General features: G+C 41.2%; 1 protein-coding gene across 1 annotated transcript in view; it reads left to right on the forward strand.

The window, feature by feature from the left end:
* Positions 1 to 16,471, forward strand: part of SCUBE1 (signal peptide, CUB domain and EGF like domain containing 1) — a 234,118-nt gene that overhangs the window by 44,315 nt on the left and 173,332 nt on the right. The gene's annotated exons all lie outside the window — the stretch shown is intronic.

Here is a 16,471-nt window from a genome sequence, read left to right on the forward strand (position 1 = left end):
TCCTGCAAGGAAGCACAAAACTATCTAATTCCGCTGATAAGGCAATCATCATGATCTTATTCCAGGCTTTAAACTATGGATAGTTTTTTCAAGTATCTGGCTGATGTCATTCAGATTAAACTGTGGGTCTGGAACTACGATCCAACCTACCTAGAGGTAGAATCTGTATCTCATGTGGTCTTAAAATGTTCATTGTATATCCCATGTGCTCAGATTTAATCCTTCCAATTGTTAAAACCTCTAATTACCATTTTGACCAACTGATAATTGCCATTATAGCCAAGAACTTATTACCCTCCCTCTGGAATTTCAGAGAAGGTTGCAGAATTTTCTCATCAATGGCTACAGCTGTTAGAAACTGTTCTGGTTCTTCTCACGTGCTATTTAACTGTTAACTGCTAAATGCTTTAGGATTTTCTTGCCAGTTTAAAATTTCTTTTTATTGTATTATATGCTAGCTTTTTAGTGGATTTGGTCTTGGACCTTAAGTAAATTTTGATTGACTGAAACACATCTGTGTGCATGTGTGAATTAAATTATGTCTGATAAAGTAATAAAAAGTAAATTTCCTCTGAGATTACAGGAGAAGAGCAGGGAGTGCTAGGGGGGGTTGGAATTAAGTGCATCATCAGTTTAGAGACCTTGCATTGCCACAACAGATCCAAGTCCAGCCCCCTTTGAATTCTGTTAGCCCTTTTCTAGTGTCAATATAGTTATTTGACTAGATTCTTGTGCATAGGCTTGAATAAATCTTACATGTTTCACTAGCAATAGCACTTAAAATTATATACCGCTTCACAGTGCTTTACAGCCCTCTCTAAGCAGTTTACAGAGTCAGAATATTGCCCCCAACAATCTGGGACCTCATTTTACCAACCTTGGAAGGATGGAAGGCTGAGTCAACCTTGAGCTGGTGAGACTCAAACTGCTGAACTGCAGCAGTCAGCAGAAGTAGCCTGCAGTACTGCATTCTAACCACTGCACTACCACGACTCTTTACGAATGGTCCTGTATCTTTATGAATGGTCCTGATTCTTTGTGCTTGACTTTAATTTAGTCAACTCACTCATAACCTTCCACCAGACTAGCAAACAAGCAAACAAAACAAGCAAAAAAACCACCCACCAGTACAGCATTGGATCTGCAGGCTAGATCTGACAATACTGCAATGGATGTGCTCCTCCAGTGCCAAGGCAGGTTGGAAATCAAGGTGTGAAATATGTCAGCTCCAGTGCTCCACTTGGTTCAGCAGATGCAGAATGTCCCCAGGTCCTGTTCCAGATCCAGCAGCCATGCCTCTCCTGCAGAGAACTTGCAGCTGTTTTACCCAAAAGGTTTGGAAGAGAGTCAGAAAAAATGAAAACCTTCATTCCTCAATGCCATCTAGCAGAATTCCTAACCAACCAATCATGACTCTCCTTTGTACTCAGTCTCCTGACAGTCTCAGCGGCATGACGGGAACTTCTCATAATCGGATACCATGACTCTCAAATGAATAACTATCAGAACTTCATGGCAAACGTCAAAGAACACCAAAGGAAGTTACAGGAACTTGCCGGATTCGGGAACTTCGACAAGGCAATAAAAATGTCTGGCAGTAAATAGAGCAGGGGTCTTCAGACTTGGCCCTTTTATGACTTGTGGACTTCAACTCCCAGAATACCTCAGCCAGGCACACTGGCTGAGGAATTCTGGGAGTTGAAGTCCACAAGTCATAAAAGGGCCAAGTTTGAAAACCCCTGATATAGAGGAATTCAAATTAATTGCAGCAGATTTGGGTTGCAATGAAATACTGTAGCCCTCATGGCTCAGTTCAGGGAAGGTGTGAAGAATCTTTAGGTGAAACAACGCTTTAGGTCAGGGTGAGGAACTTTTTTTCCACCAAGGGTCATTTGGATATTTAGGACATCATTCGCAAGCCATACAAAATTATCAACTTAAAAATTAGCCTGCTATAAAATCTTACATGAGGAGAAGATTTTAATGAGAAAGTTCCTTTTTAAGCATTTTTAAGTTTTTTTAAGTATTTAGATTTCTCTATGTAGTAGATCTGTCTCGTTCTTTAAAAGGACCAGTAAAATAGAAATGTGCATCCTTTTTCATCTTTTCTGCGCTGTTTCTGCTTATTGTAAATATTCATGTTGGTTTAAAAAAAAACACACACACCAGGAATATTATTAGTAAAAACTGCAAATATTTTGGCAGGTTCGGATTATCCAACATTTTATCCATTCTTTTGTGAAGCATTACCTCAGTAGAATAATAATACTCTGCAATACAAATTTTCTGTTAGGGACCGTGCATAGTAATGATGCAAAAGCAACTTCAGAATGATAATCTTTATAACAAGAAAAAACAGAAATGTCATTTTCATTTAAATTTGTGGAGGTGAGGTTAATTTATTATTCACTACAGTTTCTTTCTTTTTTCTTTCTAATCGGAATGAGTTTTATTTTACCTTCTTTGGTTGAGATTCCTTGGCTATACATTTATATTGGATATGGTCCATGTCTGCCCTTGGGGGAAATCATTTTTTTATTTGACATTTTTATTGAAGAATTTCACAAATATGATATGAAATGACATTATGGCGGTCTCAAGCTATGGTGAGATTCTCATCTGGTTAAATATAATCAGTTTTAACACTGTAATTGCTTGAAACAGTACAAGTTCCTTCTGAAGATTATTATTTGATATTCAGTTCAGACAACACAGGATTAATATTTAACTTTGAGAAATGAAGAATCCTCAAGGCCTTAATGTGAAATAAATTCTCTGTTCCACAGCAGATAAATTTTCTGTTCCTGGGCAGATAAGGCTCAAAATCCAAAAGCATCTCAACAGTCTTGAACACTGGACCTATTTAACAAAATGAAATTCAGTGTAGATAAAAGTAATGTTCTATATTTAGGCAAGAAAAAAGACAACCATATAGGTATAGACTAGGTCAAACTTGGTGCAATGCCAGCAACTGTGAGAGGGATCTCGGACTCCAAATGGGCAATCACCTAAATATGAGCCAACAGTGTGTGGCAGCAGCCAAAAAAGACAATGCAATCTCAGGTTGCCTTAATAGTGGACTACAATCAAGATCACATGAAATATTAGCACTGCTTTACAAAGCCTTAGTATGGACACACTTGAAATACTGCATGTAGTTTCGGTCACAATATAAAAAGATGTTGAGATTCTGGAAAGAGTACAGAGAAGAGCAACAAAGATGATTAGGATGCGGGAGGCTAAAGAATATTTATTTATTTATTTATTTATTTATTTAATTTGTATACCGCCCTTCTCCCGAAGAACTCAGGGCGGTGAACAGGGCAATACATAATAAAAACAAGATACAAAAATTAAAAATTATTAAAAAGTAATTAAACAGTGATGCCCGTAATAAATTAGTACAGATTAAAAGTTAAGGCCAATTTATAAAACCCGACCCCATCCCATCAGGTCAGGCCGGCTTGTTCAAAAAGGTGGGTTTTAAGATCGCGCCGGAAGGAGCGGAGATCAGGCGCCGTCCGGAGCTCGACCGGAAGATGGTTCCATAAATCCGGTGCGCCCACAGAGAATGCCCTCCCCCTGGGGGCCACCAGTCGGCATTCTTTGACCGGTGGCACCCTGAGGAGGCCCTCTCTGTGGGAGCGTACTGGGCGGAGGGAAGTTGACACCGGCCGCAGGTGCTCCCCAAGGTATTCCGGACCCATGCCATGTAGGGCTTTGTAGGTCATTACTAACACCTTGAACCTCACCCGGAAGACAACTGGAAGCAATATGAAGAAGAGTTGCAAGAACTGGGTATGTCTAGTCTCATGACAAGAAGGACTAGGGAAGATATGATAGGAGCGTTCCAGTATTTGAGGGGCTGGCGCAAAGATGAGGAGGGCAAACTCTTTTCCAAAGCACCAGAAGGCAAGACAAGAACCAATGGATGGAAACTAACGAAGGAGAGAAGCATCCTAGAACTAAGGATAAATTTCCTAACAGCTTGGAATAGCTCACCTTCAGACGTTGTGGGTGCTTCATCACTCGAGGTTTTTAAGAAGAGACTGGACAACCACTTGTCTGAAAAGATATAGGGACTCCTGCTTGAGCAGGGGGCTGGACTAGAAGATCTCCAAGGTGCCCTCCAGCTCTATTCCGATTCTAAGATTCTAAATGTGTGTCTTACTAGTACCAATGGGTGTTTCCATCCTATTCTTCAAAAACATACCAGTACAATATAAAAGTACCATCAGAGAATTATTTAAAAAAAAAGTTAAGTGAAGCCTCCCTCAAGTCAGGCTTGATTCCTGATTATGCCCTGATTAGTGTCCACAGAATTTTCTCAACCACTGTTTGGAAGAGGTTTGGCCATCTTTTTCTTTCAGAATGTTCTTCTGACATCTCAGCCTAACCTCCAGTCCTTAGACTCTCAAGAGACCTTTCATCCAAACTAGAACCTGACCCTACTTAATTTAAGATTGGCAAAACTGAATTGCAAACAAATTACAAATTCTACGCTACTGATTATTCAGAAATGTAGACAATCATTTGTGAAGTAAAGACTTGAGTGCTCCCTTAAAGCAACCAGACATTTATGGATTTGGGCCACGCATTATGAATGGACGAGGGACCACAAAAATGAATCAGGCTTGGCCAGGCTTGAGGGAAATAAAAGAAAGGGAAGTCAATCGATCAGTGGAGAGATGGGACCGTGCCACAGCCTTGACAGCAGAAGCTCCCACAGAGAGGTGGTTCAAAAAAGTCAAGTCAGAAGATGTGTTGACTTCAGCATCCTGAGCTCTTGAATCAGATTCTGGGGTCAAAAGTCTGAATGCCTGGAGGCAGTGCTTCTTTTGTAAAAAAAAAAAAGGTGCCGGAACTCACACATGTCATACAACCCGCCTTGCCTACCCTACAAGGTTCCATCCAAAAAAGGTGCCGGAACTCCGTTCTGGGTGTTCTATGACAAAAAAAGCCCTGCCTGGAGGTGACCTTAGTTGGTGAAGCACACAAGATCTGAAAAAGATATTATTCATCCATAGAAAGATCTAGTTAGTCAGCCTTCCTAGGAAGAGCTACTTTGGAAAAATCTTCAAACATAAGAACTTTCTTTGCCATGGTAGTAGATTTTAGAAATGTTTTCAAATTTAACCATAAAAAAATGTTTCATGAAAAATGAAACATGGTTCATGATGAATAACTGGATAATACATTTTACCAAGAAAGGAAGACAATATTTTTCAAGTAGGTCACAACCCCCCCCTTTTTTTTGCTTTTCTCCACTCTTTAAAAAAACCCAGTTCAATCATTCCCCAAACATCAAGAAAAATTAGATTTACACTTGTGAAAAAAATCATTTCAGAAACTGCCAGATGTGAAATGTCAACAAGTTGTAGCATTAATTGATTTAAGATTGCACAATCACTGCTCTGATTAAAGAAAGCAGTGCTTCCTTTTCTTCTATTCTGGATGTTTAGCTTTGTTTTCGTCTCTTTGGACAGCTGGTTGCAACATGTGGGTCATAAGAACCCCAGATGTATTCTTCTGTTCCTGATATTTGTTGTCTCTATATTACTCAACAGCTCAACCAAGTTTTTTCTCCTACATTAAAGCACTGAGTATTGTTAACTGAGGCTAAACAAATTTTAGAAGGCTTTGTGTGCTACATAAACACAAAATATTTGTGAGGAAATGATGAAATTGGTTTCTTGCTTGATTTTCCTTCTGTTTAATACTTTGTTCCCAACTGGTGGTCGTTCTGTATTTTAGTGCAAGGCCGCTACCACATGCAGTATATGCACAATTTCAGAATTTGTGATTCTCATACCTTTTCATTTGTACCTCAGCCTCAATGCATATGAAATCACTCACAAAATGAAGCCTTTCCATTTGGAACTCTGTAGAGCTGAGGGCAGTCTGTTTTTTCATTGGCAGAAGTTCTACCTCAGCTCTTCACGGATCCTTACATGGGAAAGATGACATGATGACTTAAAGAGTCCCCTTGTCAGCAGCTGTAGTGAGGGGGTTGCATATAATCCAGGGGTCTTCAAACCTGGCCCTTTTATGGCTTGTGGACTTCAACTCCCAGAATTCCTCAGCCAGCATTCCTGCCTGAAGAATTCTGGGAGTTGAAGTCCACAAGTCATAAAAGGGCCAAGTTTGAAGACCCCTAATGTAATCTGAACTGTGTTAACTCTTTGCAGAAGCTTGTTTGGTTCAAGGTACACATTGACCCAGGTAAAGGGGAGAGTGATAGCAATGAGAGATCAGTTTCTCCTTATCTGGAAAAGAGAACCAGCCACTGCAAATTACCTTGCTGCAGCTTAGATCCTCCCATACCTGTGTTGTGAATGCAGTGGGAGCCATTGCAAAGTACAAACAAGTACGCAAGAGAAAATTTATTTATTATGCAGCTTTCCTTGCTTTGAACAATGAGTTATTTACAAGTGAAATATGGTTTGGGACTTTATTTACAGTGCTTTCTTATTAGTATATACAGTAAATATTCATTTATTTACTTATTCGCTAGGGCACTCTAGCCTAGAGATGCTTACAAAACTCCGTCCAGTAAAAGTGTTAAAAACAACAGAAATTAGAAACAAAAAACCCCAAATTGCAATTGCAATAAACATACTGTACTAAAGCAAGAGGCCTATCTCATCCCTAAATTCCCCACTCCAAGCCTTTGGGAACAGCCAGGTCTCAATCATTTTCCAGATGGTTAATCAGAAAGGAGCCTATCCAACTTCAGCAGGGGAGTGGGTGAGCAAGAATGTCATTCCAAAGAAAGAAGGTGGGGAATGAAAAGTCTTATCTCTGGGCTCCCTGCATATGACATTCTCTTAAAGTCCTCAATGGAGGGGCAGAAACCAGGAGAAGTTGACAATTTCCCAAAGATAACCAAATTCAATACCACATGTTTTTTTAAAAAAGTGATAAGCAGCACCTTGAATTCATCCCCCAAACTAACTGGTAGCCATGTAGCTCTCATAATAAAGACATGGGACTGCCCCACTGAGTTTCTTCAAATGGTCTTCAAGCAATCACACGTAAAACACATCGCAGAAGTCCGGGCGAGAGGTAACCAAGTCATTAGTGAGTGACGTAGGCTAGTCTCCCAGGCCAGGGAGTATTGTAACTGATGTGTAAAAGGTAATCATGCAAAATCCTCTTATTTATTTTATTTATTTTAATTCCATTTATATCCCGCCCTTCTCCGAAGACTCAGGGCGGCTTACAAGCTTAGCAGTAGCCTTCATTCTATGTATATGCCTGCTTGTTAGGGCTTTCAACCCCCCCAAGCGGCATTATTACAAAGTCAGCTTATTGCCCCCAACAATCTGGGTCCTCATTTTACCTACCTCGGAAGGATGGAAGGCTGAGTCAACCTTGAGCCTGGTGGGACTCGAACCTGCACTAATTGCAGGCAGCTGGTGTTACTTAAGGAGGCATTAGCCCACTGCTCCACCAAGGAGCCAACTATTCCTCAAGCAGGAACTGAGAATACAAGAGGGCTTGTTTACTGTTTACAGACCAGTTGTGCATTCTTATTGAGAATCAAAGATGTTATATTTCCAGTGTATGGAAAGCTTCCATACCACTCCAGCTTGCTGGAATTAGGTCTATGCCTATTCTTTCACAACCACACTTCGGTAGTCTCTAGTCTCCACACTTTAGTAGGCACTGAGCAGGACTTCAACTTGTTCGCCCTGAGGTTGTCTCCACACTTTAGTAGGCACTGAGCAGGACTTCAGCTTGTTCACCCTGAGGTTGTGATATACAAGCATATTTCATTAGCGTATTGATGGCACTTGACCATACACTGGTAAATGACACCCCCCTAAGGGGTGTGTGTGTGTGTGTGTGTACTCATATACATACACATACATTCTGTATGTATGTGTGTATACATGTGTCTGTTCTGTACCAGCCTGCTACCGGCTCTGCAGATAAGGCAGGGACAACCCCTTTTACAAGAAGGCAAGAGGCTGGAACTAAGCCTGCCAAATTTATGGATACAAAAGCAAACAGAACAAGACACGAACCATGAAACAGGAGCTATTCAAGCGGTTGCCTTCAGCAAACCAGCCCTCCCACGCATTCCCCTTTTATACAGTTCAGGGCGTGGCTTCTCTCTGCCTCCTTCCGAGGTGCCCCATTGCCTTCCTCTGTTTACTCCTGATTGACTGCCTCCTGCGTCGGGCATCCTTGAACAGGGCCAGCTGTGGGTCATTTTCATCCACGCTGTCAGGCTCACACAGCTGGGTCTGCGTCGTGACCAGGTGGGAGGGGCCTGGCTGAGGGCTCTCATCAGAAAGCTCTCCAACCCCCTCAGCAAGCTCTTCAACACCCCCCTCCTCCTCTGAGTCGTCCGACCCAACTGCCGTCGGTGTGTCTGAGAAAGAGAGGGAGGCTGTTAAATAGGAAAGATGAGAATTCTTGCAGCACCTCACAGTTGAAAACTTTACTACATGGTCTCTACCCTCCCCCGCTATTTCTGAATGGGACCCCTGTTTGCCCACATTTAGAGGGAGTCCAAGGGATGCAGCTCCTTTACTCTCCTATTTGCCTGTGAGCCTGTATCTGATATATCTGAATCAATGGCCATTTCTGTATACAGAAAATATGTAATTTAGTCATAATCCTTTTGTTAAATTGTATTCAAATACAAATAATAAGAATATTATTTGTATTTGAATACAAATAAGACATAATACATATAAGTCTAAATAAAAAAAAACCAGTATAAGAAATACAAATATTACAGTGTACCCACCCCCTGGAGACCATTTTATTACCTACATTTCTTCTCATATAACAGCTAACAATATACAATATATTTCAGTTGTGCCCTTATCCCCTCCAAAACAGCATATATTCTTGAGTAGGTTTATTCCCTTTGCCTTCCACCAAGATTGTTTTTTATAAAATCCTCCCATATTTCATTATAATTATTTACTTTAATTATCCCTTTTAGTCATAATCTTAAGAAATGGTGCACATACAGTACATAGAAGAGACATGATACTTTGTGAATAGGTCAGATCAGTAACTCAAGGAATATCATCCATATACGGTTTTAGAATGTTGATTCGTCTTTCTATCCATAAAAACAGAGTAGCTATGAAAAGAATATTTTATCTGTTCTATCTGCATTCTGGACTCCTACCATGTTTCGTATTACTCTGTCTCTGGTAAAATCTGCTGCAACTCAAGGCTCACTTCTTTGGGTTTTCATAGAAGGGCTGGGAAAAAAATGCAGCAAACCTGCTTTTCCTAGCTTCGGTTCACAGCTTGTAGCATCACTTAAACAACTTTTGGTTGATTTAAATGAAAAACCAAACAAGGTCACACTTGGTCAAAATTTGATGGGAAAACACAAGAAAGTCCCAGGGCTAGATTTAGAAATTAAAAATACAATCAGGAAGAGAACACGGCTGAACCACTTTCATATTGTTGCTGAGAAAATTAAATGTCCACCTGGAGCTAAGACTTCCTTGAGGAAGTCTTTAGCTAGGAAGAGGAGAAATTGGAATCTCCTAAGACACCATTTCACCTCTGTCCAGTAGTTTCAGTTGTTCTTCTAGATCAGGGGTCTTCAAGCTTGGCCCTTTTATGACTTGTGGACTTCAACTCCCAGAATTCCTCAGCTAGCATTCCTGGCTGAGGAATTCTGGGAGTTGAAGTCCACAAGTCATAAAAGGGCCAAGCTTGAAGACCCCTGATCTAGATTATACTGAATTCCTGCAAATGTTCAGGTCAAATTTACGGTTGTCCTCAAAGCCAACAAATCTTATCAGCATGAATATATGGCTCCACACAAATGATATGGCATGCTTCTTATCTTGGTTTACTGGAATGAAAGTGGTCTATGGGTAGAAATGTCCTTTCAGATTAGATAATAATACTGTTAGAACTATTGGGACAGAGGTGGCATCAGGTTACTACAAATAGGTTTAGCTTTGCTAAGATTCTGGTACTGTTAGAATGATCCATCCCTGAAAACAAACAAATCTAATAGGAACAATCCACTGATATCAAAACCCCAAATGCCTTATGGCCCAGGTAATTACTTATCCCTCTTCTTGTGCAAAGTCAAGGTTACTTTATTTCCTGAATAGACGAGGACAACAAAATAGACATAGGAATGTCAAATCAAATTGAAAATGAGCAAGAATCTATTTTAAGGTCGATTCTGTGGAAGCGATGGCAGCAGTAGCATTACTGCAAACTGTCAGAGACTGCTATATTCCAAAGAGGAATTTTTCTCAGCAACCTGTGTGATGGAATATGCAAAATTATTTCATTGATAACAGACCTTCATTTCTCAAGTAGACCTTGAAAGCAGATAGTATTCCTGTTGGTTCCATTTGATCTGGTTCAATAGCTGGATTTGGATATTTTTGGGGTAATCTTGTCCATCAGTCCAAAAGCTGCAAAAGCAAACCAGTTACATGGTAAAGAGCCAAATGTTTCCTTGGGGATTCTGCAAAACTTGCTGCAACAGAACTACCTATGGATAAAAATATCTTTAGGGGGGGGGGAAAGTACTTTCCGTGCTAGATAAGGATTAATTGTTGCCCAACAAGGTTTTTTTTTCTAAAGAATGTCGTAGAATAAGAAGTGGCAATTCTGCCTTATTGTGATGGAATTTTCTAACCTTGGGAATGAAAACGGACATTTCCCCAAATATCACAGAGCAAGAATAGATGGACTTTTTTTGGTTTTAAATAAACAGAGACTCTCCATTAAACCAAGATTCAGCAAGAAAGGATCAAAGGCAATGGGGAGACCTTGACTTAATATACTCACCAATGCCAACATATCCAGTTTCCAAGATAATGTAACCTAAGCCTTTTCCCATTGCAATAAACCTGCCTACTCTGAAGTGATGGGGATATTCCCTTTTTTTTGTCTGAGAGCTTTTGTAAGGGGCTTGAACTCTGGGCTTTATTGAATGAAATGTATTTCTTAATCCAGGCTAGATTTGGAAAAGGAAGTTGCGCTGAGAGCATTGGTCAATAGCTTTCTTTGAAACTGGAGAAAGGGATAGAATCCTAATTGCTTCTATTGCATGCACCAATGATGTTCATTACCATACAACGTGGGATGCATCTGAGTAATGAATGACTTGGGAAAGCTCTGCTATAAATTACATATAGCTCCAAAATTCTGGTGGTGAGGAAGTGGAACATTATTCTCCACTAGGATATTGGCCCTCAAGATTTCTCAGGTCTCTTGTTTCATCCTATTTTGGGGTAGGCTACAGTTAGCCTTCTTCTTTTTACAACTGATCACAAGAAGATTGTCATAACCCTGAAATGTTCTCAAAATAGTGACATCTGGTCCTAAAAAGTGTTCCCTAATTCAGTTATGTAGACCGACTCTTCAGAAAAAGGATGACATTCCCTCTAAAGTAATATTAGTTGGACAATTTGAAGATGCTTCTAGACCTTACCACGCTCCTTGAATATCAGATACATATGACAAGGAGGGCCTTTGCCCAATTTCAGATGATGTTCCAGTTTTCCTTTTACAGGAGAAGACAAATCTGGCCATAATGTCAGATTTTCCCATACATTTTCTGTGTCAGCATTGCTGGCAGCAAGCCAACAAGATAATAAGCCAGATGCCTGCTGCAGTCAAGCGAACTGCAAACTATTTTATAAGAAAAGAGTCCTTTTAAACAAGTTGCCAATTATAAATGTAATTGCAGACTTGCACAGGTCAACACTAGGATTCTGATAAATAATATTGTCAACCATCCCATTTTGGTCAGTTGGAAAGAAAGACTCCTGGCCCGTGATTATCCAGAAGTATACTTTACTAAAGCCCAAGTGGTTACAAAAGAAAAGAGGCAAAACTGGATCTGAGATTTTTGTGCGCAAAAGATAAAGCTAATTTTCCCTTGTTCCCAGCCAACCCCCTGGTTATCTAGTTCTAAGATGGCGGCGCCTGGAATGGCTGTGGCTGCATTGGCTCTTGAAGGTGAATAGTTTTGGGAGGGATAATAAGGGCTAACTTGAGGGCTAATCCACATGGAGCCCCATTTCCATCTGTCCTGTTTGCCATCGTTCACTCCCTAGAGACTAAAATGGACAATGTGAAATTTGAGTGGGCCACGAACAAGGAGTATATATCGGAGGTGGTGACCCTTTGAGAGCTGTATGCAACGAAATTTCATTTTGATGTATGCCGATTGGTGTACATTCAAAGTGACAATAAAGTTATCATCATCATCATCATCAGTCAATCTCCAGTTAGGTGTTAACAAATTGTTTGGGAAATGGTCCCTGTCTTCATGCGCTCACCGGCTCCACATTCTTTTATTATGACCTTGAGACGGCTGATTGGTTTCAATTCATCCTGGTTCCTTCCCTGAATCCTTTCCCCCACTGCTCCTCCGCCCCTTACTGATGTCAGGCTGTCAGCTTGTGATGCATAGCTCAACAGAATGACAGCCATGACAGATATAGTAAAGACACAACAATAACAATACCACAGAGAAAAAAACAAGAGACTCCAGATGCAACAAGCATGGCTGCACTAAAAGCTCTCTGACAAACTAAGGGACCAAAAGGATAAGTATAAAAATGAAAAGAGGGGCATATAAGTAAAGCAGAATACAAGCAAATAGCCCAAATCTGCAAAGATGGAGTCAGGAAGATTAAGGCTCAGAATGAACTAAGACTTGCAACAAATTTATTTATTTATTTATTTATTTAATTAAATTTTTATACCGCCCTTCTCCCTAAGGACTCAGGGCGGTGAACAGGGCATATCTTAAAACTACAAAAGTACAAAAGTTAAAAAAGAATTAAATTATTGCCCACAATAAAAACAATAAAAATATATATAAATATTAAAACCCTAAGTAATTCCCCATCAGGCCAGGCCAGCTTGTTCAAATAAATGGGTCTTTAACCCGCGCCGGAAGGAGCGGAGATCCGGTGCCATCCGGAGCTCAACCGGCAGCTGATTCCACAAAGCCGGAGCGCCCACAGAGAAGGCCAAAAATAACAACAAAAAATGTTTCTTTCAATGTAAGGAACAAGAAGAAAATCAAGGAAACATTCAGACCACTAATGAGAGAAGAGAACAAGAAGGTAACAGGCAACAGGGAGAAAGCAGAACTGCTTAATGCCTTCTTTGTATCTGTTTTTAAGCAAAAATAAAAAATAGCCTAATCTATCAAAAGCAGCACTGTAGGAGACAGAACAGGAATGCAGATCAAAATAGACAAAGAATTGATAAGAGGACACTTATATGCTTTGGATGAGTTCAAATTTCGGACCAGATGGTTTATATCCCAGGGTATTGAAGGAGCTGGCAGATGTGATCTCAGAACTCCTGAAATCTTGCAGAGCTCCTGAAGCACAAAGAAACTGCCAGAAACCTGGAAAAGAGCCGATGTGGTTCCTGTCTTCAAAAGCAGTAAAAAAAAAAGTGGATCCAGGAAACTGCAGACCAATCAGCTTGACATCAGTACCTGGGAAAATCCTGGAAAAGATCACCAAGCAGTGGACTATGAGCTGTGGTGGTGCAGTGATTAGAATGCAGTACTGCAGGCTACTTTCACTGACTGCTGGCTGCTGCCTGCAGTTTGGCAGTTCGATTCTCACTGGCTCAAGGTTGACTCAGCCTTCCATCCTTCCAAGGTTGGTAAAATGAGGACCCAGATTGTTGGGGGCAATATTCTGACTCTGTAAACTTTTTAGAGAGGGCTGTAAAGCACTGTGAAGCGGTATATAAGTGCTATTGCTATCTACAAATGAACAATGTGATTATTAGAAACCAGCATGAGTTTGTTAAAAACAGATCATGCCAGACAAACCTTATTGCTTTTTTTTATAAAATGACTAAATTAGTAGATGAAGGAAATGTTGTGGATATAGTATACTTCAGTTAGGCATTTGACAAAGTAGACCATAACCTATTCTTGATAAGATAAAGCAGTGTGGAATGCAATACCACCACCAGATGGATTTGTAGTTAGGACGCTGAGCTTGTCGATCAGAGGGTCAACAGTTTGGCGGGTCGAATCCCGAGTGCCACGTAACAGAGTGAGCACCTGTTACTCGTCCCAGCTTCTGCCCACCTAGCAGTTCGAAAGCATGTAAAAATGCAAGTAGAAAAATAGGGACCACTACAGTGGGAAGGTAACAGCGTTCTGTGCGCCTTTGGCGTCTAGTCATGCCGGCCACATGACCACAGAGACGTCCTTGGACAAGCGCTGGCTCTTCAGCTTTGAAACGGAGATGAGCACCAGCCCCTAGAGTCGGAAATGACTAGCATGCATGTGCAGGGGTACCTTTACCTTTTAACCAACTGCACTCAGTGTGTAGTCCTCAATGGAGCTACAGCTACATTCAGGGAAGCATGCAGTGGGATACATCAAGGTTTTGTCTTGGGCCTGGTGCTCTTCAACATCTTCATAAAAGACCTAGATAAGATTAAAGAGGAACTCATCAAATTTGCAAACATCACCAATCACCAACATTTTGGCAATTTTTTCCAAAGGATCTTGACAGACTTGCACATTGGGTAACGATGCAGATCAGTAGTGAGAAAAATAAGGTCCTGCACTTAGGCAGGAAATACTAAATGCATACTGTAGGTAAAGAATAGGAGGCACTTGTCTCACCAGTAGTCACTTTGAGAAGGATACAGGTATCCTGGTGGATCACTACTTAAGTATGAGTCAGCAGTGTGCTGCAGTTGCCAAAAAAGCCAACACAGTTTTAGGCTGCATCAACTGAGGGATAGCAAGATCATTAGAAGTGATAGTATCACTCTGGTCTGCACTAGTGAGACAACGTTTGTAATACTGCATCCAGTTCTGGTTACCCTGAAGCAAAAAAAAAAAAAAGATGCTGAGGCCCTAGAAAAGAGTGCAGAGAAGAGCAACAAAGATGATAAGAGATCTGAGGGCTAAATCATATGATGAACATCTAAGAGAACTAGGTATGTTTAGCCTAATGAAGAGAAGATTTGGGGAGAGATAATAGCAATCTTCCAATACTTGAAGGGCTATCACAGGAAAGAGGACAGCAAATTATTTTCCAAAGCACCCAAGGGCAGGACAAGAAGGAATGGGTGGAAGCTCGTCAGAGGGAGATCCTAGCTAGAAATAAGGAGGAATTTTCTGACAATGGGAACAATTAATTAGTGGAACAGCTTGCCTCCCAGAATTGTGGGTGCTCCATTGCTGGAGGTTTTAAGAAAAAGATTGGAGAATCATTTGTCTAGGATGATATAGGGAATCCTGCCTTGAGCAAGAGGTTGAACTAGAAGACCTCCAAAGTCCCTTACAACTCCATGATTTTTTGAACCCACAAATCCATATTGAATAGACAGGAGACACAATGAAAGTTCTAAGCATGGTACAGCAGGAAAAACATGACAGAGCTGAGGCTTGAAAAGTTGTTCTCAATGTGTGGTCCTCGGAAGGAAGGCCAATTTATCAGCCACACTGAACCTCCACCCAGTACGCAGCTGTGACAATTTCCTCCTCAACGTTGGCTCTTCTGCAGACTCATTTCTTGGCAACCTGTGTTATTTATGGACTTCTGCTCTCTCTTAATTAATTTTCATAAGACCCCTCTGCTTAAGTCTTCGGAGTCCTAAGAGGCTATTGACAGGTGCAAGCAAGGGGTCCTCTGGGACTGTTGGGACAACGTCAGCCAAAATGGAGTCATTGGCTCTACTACTACTAGCATAACTCATGCCAAGATTATTGTCCCTAGATCAGTGGTGGGATTCAGCCAGTTTGCACCAACCAGTAGCTAATTTTTTGTTGCCCAGGCCCAGAATGGACTTCCGGAAGCGGCATCCACACAAAGAATCAGTTGTTCACATATTTGAATCCCACCACTGCCCTAGATGCCCCTGACTTTGTTTCCATCTCTCTCAATCAATAGAGGGCATATCCAGCAGGGCCATAACAGGCTACTTCAGGATCTATGTGGGCCTGCCATTTTTTTCTAATCATGTGTTGATGATTATAATGGCTGCCAATTTACTTTCAGATTCAGTTTAATAATGCTAGCTTGTACTTTTAAAATTGGGGCCTCATATGTCTAAAATCCTATACAAGTCATACTATGATGTCAGGAGACGGAACCGACCAGGTGGTTCCGCCCCAGGCGCCTGATGGACCCAGATAAATTCCAGATGGCGCTTGGACCGATTCCCACCTCCCTCTCCCACAACCCGGTCGAGTCCTTAGTTAATGCCTGGCAACAGGCTGCTTCGGAGGCGCTCGACCGCGTTGTCCCTTTGCGGCCTCTGACCCGGCGCAAGTCCCGACTCGCTCCTTGGTTCTCCAAGGACCTGCGGGAGATGAAGCGCCAGAGAAGGGGCCTAGAGAGCATTTGGAGAGCCAGTCGGTCTGAGTCTGACCGAACACAGTTAAGATCCTTTTCTAGATCCTATCTTGTGGCAATGAGGGTGGCAAAGCGCGCCTACTTCACCACCCTCATTGCGT

Source organism: Vipera berus (assembly GCF_964194415.1).
Source record: "Vipera berus genome assembly, chromosome: 6".
NCBI lineage: Eukaryota > Metazoa > Chordata > Lepidosauria > Squamata > Viperidae > Vipera > Vipera berus.